The sequence below is a fragment of the Callospermophilus lateralis genome, chromosome 12, assembly GCF_048772815.1.
Source record: "Callospermophilus lateralis isolate mCalLat2 chromosome 12, mCalLat2.hap1, whole genome shotgun sequence".
Taxonomy (NCBI): Eukaryota; Metazoa; Chordata; class Mammalia; order Rodentia; family Sciuridae; genus Callospermophilus; species Callospermophilus lateralis.
In genome coordinates, this window is record NC_135316.1 from 58,443,811 (window position 1) to 58,449,855 (window position 6,045).

The window sequence follows — 6,045 nt, forward strand, 5'->3', positions numbered from 1 at the left end:
GACAGGAAGCAGAGAAAGACCCCTGCTCACCAGGTACAAAATATAAACCTCAACGGCACACCCCCACTGACCTACTTTCTCTAGCCACAACTCTGTCCACACTTACCAGTCAGCTAATCCATCAGTGGATAAGCCCACTGGTTAGATTATACCTCTCATAGTCTTAACATGTCATCTCTGAACATTCCCACATTATCTCACACATGAGCTGTAAGGGGGACACCTCATATCTAAACCGTAGAAACCCTCATCTGACTGCTCCATGCTCGCCAGCAGACAAAGATACATGAACTTATACTTGGAAAATGCTCAAATGATTCATTCTTCAGTGGGATAGCTGTAACCAGATAATAAAGAAAACCCTTCCATTTGAAACAGCTGCCTTGTTTTCATTCCTAGATAAGAAGCTATTGATTAACAACCTTCACCTGTGTCTTTTTCTCATAGAGATGTGAATTAGTTACTGCAAGCCTTCAAATTTGAGCTTTCATGGTCCCACACCTGATATATTTCTGTGTATATTTTAAATTATTTCAGTACACATGTAGCCAATGAAACATTTTTAGAAACTAATTCTAATATTTGAACTTTTAGGCTTGAAAATACATGAGTTTTTTAGCACATCATCAGCTATTTAGCTTTTGAATTCTTCTTTTTAAATGCAATATACAAACTCTATTTAACAAAAGTAACAGGTAATGTCAAAAAGGCACTTATATTGAGAAAAACTGACTAGAAGAAATTTTATCTTAAACACCTTATAATAATCTACTTGCAATTGCATTTAACTGAACTCTGTTTCTGTGAAATATACAGCTCATGTACAAGTATGGTTGAATTATTTGTACATGTTTCAAGTATTCCCTGAATACTACCTTATATACACATATACATTAAATTTGTGAAAGATTTAATTCATGATCCAGATATACTTTATTTTTGTTGGTTTTTGGAAGAGATTGTCTAAAGAAAAGAATATGTAATTCTGGCTCATGTAATGAACCCAGTCATGTAATGAACCCAGCCTAGACTCTGATGGAGTCTCCTCCACTATTCTTCAGACATTTGATGAGTTTGGGATACTCCTTTGGAAAGTTCTCTTGGTAACGTGGCATGCCATTGCTCAGAATGCTTGTTGAAGTACTTGTCTACATAGTAGATCTGCTTATAGGCCATACTGACCGGACTCAGTGGGCGGAAACAAGGCAGAAACCTAAGACTGCAGGAACTGGTGAAGCCTAATGCACTCTGTTTCTAGCCAAGGCAACAACTGAACTAAAACCAATCCGGCTTTTAAATTCGTAAACAAAGAAAGAGGTATATATTGAGTATGTTTCCAAAATTGATGGATTCAGAGATAGCATTATTAGGACTTGCATAATGATTCAACCCAATTCAATTCAATAGCCACTATTGAGATGATATCTTAGAGTAGTTTACAGGCTATTATGAAGACAAACAACAGTAAGTTTTGGCAAGGATGTGGGGAAAAAGGTACACTCATACATTGATGGTGGGACTGCAAATTGGTGCAGCCAATATAGAAAGCAGTATGGAGATTCCTTGAAAATCTGGGAATGGAACCACCATTTGACCCAGCTATCCCTCTCCTCAGACTATACCCAAAGGACTTAAAAAGAGCATACTACAGAGACCCAGCCACATCAATGTTTATAGAAGCACAATTCACAATAGCTAAACTGTGGAGCCAACCTAGATGTCCTTCAGTAGATGAATGGATAAAAAAAAAAAAACATGTGGCATATATACACAATGGAATTTTACTCAGCAATAAAAGAGAATAAAGTCATGGCATTTGCAGGTAAATAGATGCAGTTGGAGAACATAATGCTAAGTGAAGTTAGCCAATCCCAAAAAAACAAATGTTTGAGTGTGTTCTTTGATATAAGGAAGCTGACTCATAGTGGGGTAGGGAGGGGGAGCATGGGAGAAACAGATGAATTCTAGATAGAGAAGAGAGGTGGGAGGGAAAGAGAGAGGGCAGGGGATTAGCAAGGGTGGTGGAATGTGATGAACATCATTATCCAAAGTACATGTATGAAGACATGAAGTGGGTCTTAGAAGCTACTTACATAATTTATAGGTTAAAGTATATTTAAAAACAAAGTGGGTGTCACCGTACTTTATATACAAACAGAGATATGAAAAATTGTGATGTATATGTGTAATAAGAATTTTAATGCAAAAAGTATATGTATAAAGGCATGAATTGGTGTGAACATACTTTATATACAAAGATATGAAAAATTGTGCTCTATATGTGTAATAAGAATTGTAATGCATTTCTGTCATGTATTTAAAAAATAAAATCAATTAAATTAAAATAAAACAAAACAAAACCAAAATAGCCACTATTGAGCTGGCACTATGTATACACACTTACCCAAGTGTTGCAAGAGATTGAAAAATAAAGATAATATGATTCTTACTTTAAAAAAATGTTTTTTTTTTCTTTTTTATTACTTGCATATGACAATACAATGATCTTGACATATCATACATTTGAATCAAACGGGGTATAATTTCTCATTTTTCTGAGTGTACTTGATCAACACCTTTGGCCTCTATAATTTTCTAGTATACCAGTAGTTTTACCACTTCAGATGACTTCGTATGAGCAATCATTACTCTATAAGCACTTTATGACCTATGAATTACCTTACCTCCATTATTTCTTTGTTTCTACTTATTTTGAATTTGGTTGTTTTTAGCTTTGTAAAATAAAAACTAACTCATGGGTTTATGGCATTTCCTCTTTTCCAATATACTGACACAAAAATAAAAATTTCTGTCTAAATATTGCTTGAGGTATATTTAAGTTTGATATGTTGTATTTTTCTTTTCATTTAATTATAAATAATCGCCACTTTGTTTTTAAATATACTTTAACCTATAAATTATGTAAGTAGCTTCTAAATTTACAAAGATTTTTATATTTTCTAGGCAACTTTCAATTATTTATTTCTGAAGTTATTTCCTGTCATTTCTAGGGGACATAATCTGTATGATTAAATTATTTAAAATTTAATAAGATTTGTTTTGTTATTGTGTGGCCTACTATAGTAAATGCTGAATGTGCACTAACGAATGTATTTTTTACTATTTTTGGATAGAATGTTGTATAAATGTGAATTAAATTGGGTTAACTCAAATGTACTGTATTATTTTTTATATTCCTATTAATTTTCTCACTCTTATGACTGTCAAGACAAAAGTGTTGGAATCTCTAATTACAATTGTGAATTTGTCTATTTCTCCTCTTTGGTTAAATTAATTTTGGCTTAATGTATTTTGAAGCTCTATTGTAAGATGTATGCATACTTTGGATGGTTATGTCTTCCTGATGAATCAAACCTTTTAGGAAATGACAATCTTTATTCCTGATAATATTCCTTATGCTGAAATCTACTTTGATATCAATTTAGCCATTCTAGCGTTCTTAAAATCAGTACTTGTATAAAATACATTCCCCCTCCAACTTTTTAGCTATTTGTATTTCTATTGGTATTTTGTTCATATTGTAGTGATTTTTATTCTTTGTAGAAACCAAATAGTGAGTTTTTTATTTAAATTCAGTCTTAAAGTCTTTCTTTTAATAGGAGAATATGAATCATTGACACATAATGTGATTATGGATATATAATTCTGTATTTAAATATATCATCTCCTTTGCTTTTTAATGATTTCATAGGATTTTAATTCATTTCATCTTTGCTGACATATTTTAGATCATGCCATTTATGTCTCCATCTTATATGTACTCTTGACTTATTAGCTATAGCTCTTTGTTTTACATATTGGTTTCTCTAGAGTCTTTAACTGTCACAGATTACTTTCAATTCTTTATACTATTTGTTTATACTGTAAAAACCATATATTTTCATGCTCCTCTTTTTCCCCACCTTCTGTGATTTTGATTGTGTTTATATATATTTGATTGTGTTTATATATATCATAACATATTGTTGGGTTTTTTTAAGGATCAAGTGCTTTTAAGCAAAATTAAAGGATGAGACCATGCATTTTTTTAAAAAAAAATAATTAACCACGTATTTACCAGTTTCACACCTCTTATTTTCTTAGCATAATTATAAAAGCATTTTCTTCTCTTATATTCTTTTGCCTGAACAAGTTTTTTTTTTACATTAATATTTGAAAGACGATTTTGGTGATACTGATAGATTTTATTTTCTTATCATTTAGCATTTCAAGGCTATCATTCTTTTACCTTCTTTCAGTTTCTGACAAGAAGTGTATGGCAGTTATTTTTATATTTATGTAGGTATTATTCCTTTTAATTTAGTTTACTTTAAGATTTTTTTTTTTATTTTTCACAAATTTTCTGAAATTTGGTCATGATGCTTTTGGTGTAGTCTTCCTTATAATTATCCTGCTGGGGACTCATTAAATATTTTTCTTTTGTGGTCTTATAATTTTCCAAATTTGTAAAGTCTTCAGCCTCTTCTTTTTATACATTTTTTCAGATTTCTTTTTCTGGGACTGCAATTATTCATGTTAAACTACTTCACACTCTCCCATGGATGACTATGTATACTCTGAGCTTCATTTTGTGTAATTTTGTTGCTATTTCTTCAAGTTCATTGAAATTATATTCTTCAATCTGCCATTAAGCAAATCCAGTGAAATTTTCATTTAAGATTTTTAAAAATTTTGATACTTCATTTGGTTTATATTTTAGTATAAATCCTGAGTATATTGATTACACTTTAATAGCTCTTTTAATGTACTGATCTACCAATTCTTCCCCATCTGTCATTGCTTTTTCTATTGACTAATTTTCTCCTGGTTAAAGATCACAGTTTTATTCTTCTTTAATATTCTAATAATTTTTAGTGAATCTCAAACATTTTAAATTTCACATTATCAAGTGTTACATATTAGTGTGTTTTAATGAGTAATAAAATTTGTTTACGCAGGTAATTAAGTTACTAGTGAGTTTAAACCTCTTAAATCTTCATTTTTAACTTTTAAAGAATGAGTCTTCAGTCTTTGCCATAATGCTATTTCAGTTCCACTAATAAAGAATAATCCTTGTATAATTTCTATTGCTTATACCATGTTTTCAATGAGATTTCTTCACTCTAAGTCACAGAAATGCAAGCAATTAGTTCTGAGTGAGCTCTAGAAAATTTCACCTTACAGTTTCCTGATAATTATTCTCTCCCCTTAATACTTGCCCCCCACATCAACTGTATACTGGTTTGTAGCTCTTTTTGTATCTTTGACTAAGTTCAATCCCTACTTGTCAAGGTTTTTAGTTCTCATTCCCTCCCAACCTGCAGGAGAGATAAGGAGAACACACCCTGGCCAGGAGGAGCCAAGAACCGCCCATACCCAGCCCTCCCTTGCTGAAGGACAATCAGATGCATCAGGGAGACCAGTCAAGGCTGGAGCTCATTTACTGAGGAAGCACACACAGCTAATATAAGGCACAGGAGCCAATCAGGATAAAGGTCAGCAGGGTGAGGAGAGTCCACGTGTACACCCATTCTACAGACAGTAAGGGGAGACATGAGCTGTCCATGAGGGCAGAAGGGTTCTGAACCTATCTATAGGTGGTTCGATTTTTCTTCACAACCCATGATAATGCCTTCTGGCTGATCGCCAGGCGCCATCTTAGCAGGCGCAGCCCCAAGACCAGGAAGTGAGCATCAGTCTGAAAGTTAGGTTTCCTTTTCTCCATCATAGGTTTCCATTTCTCTGATGTGATGTGCCCTACACCTAGTATGCCCCCCAAAAAGGTATTGTTAGGCAAAATGTGAAAATAATAAGGAAAAACTGAACAAATATAAAGATATTAAAGGCAATAGGAAAATAAATGCATTAATAGAAATTTTCAAAACTCAGTATCAAATAAATCTGAAAGGAATCTGTAATTTGTGTGCACGTGTTTGGTTGTAGTGGCAGCAGCAATTGGTGTATGTATCTGAGTGCACACAGGGAAATAAAGACTAGAAAAATATAAAGTGAAAAATCATCTCTCTTTAATACAAAGTTATAGAA

At 32.7% G+C, this 6,045-nt stretch overlaps 1 pseudogene; it reads right to left on the reverse strand.

Annotated features, from left to right (window-relative positions):
• Positions 1 to 893: 893 nt before the first annotated feature.
• LOC143411399 (cyclin-dependent kinases regulatory subunit 2 pseudogene) lies at positions 894 to 1,176 on the reverse strand (annotated as a pseudogene).
• Between the last annotated feature and the right edge of the window lie 4,869 nt (positions 1,177 to 6,045).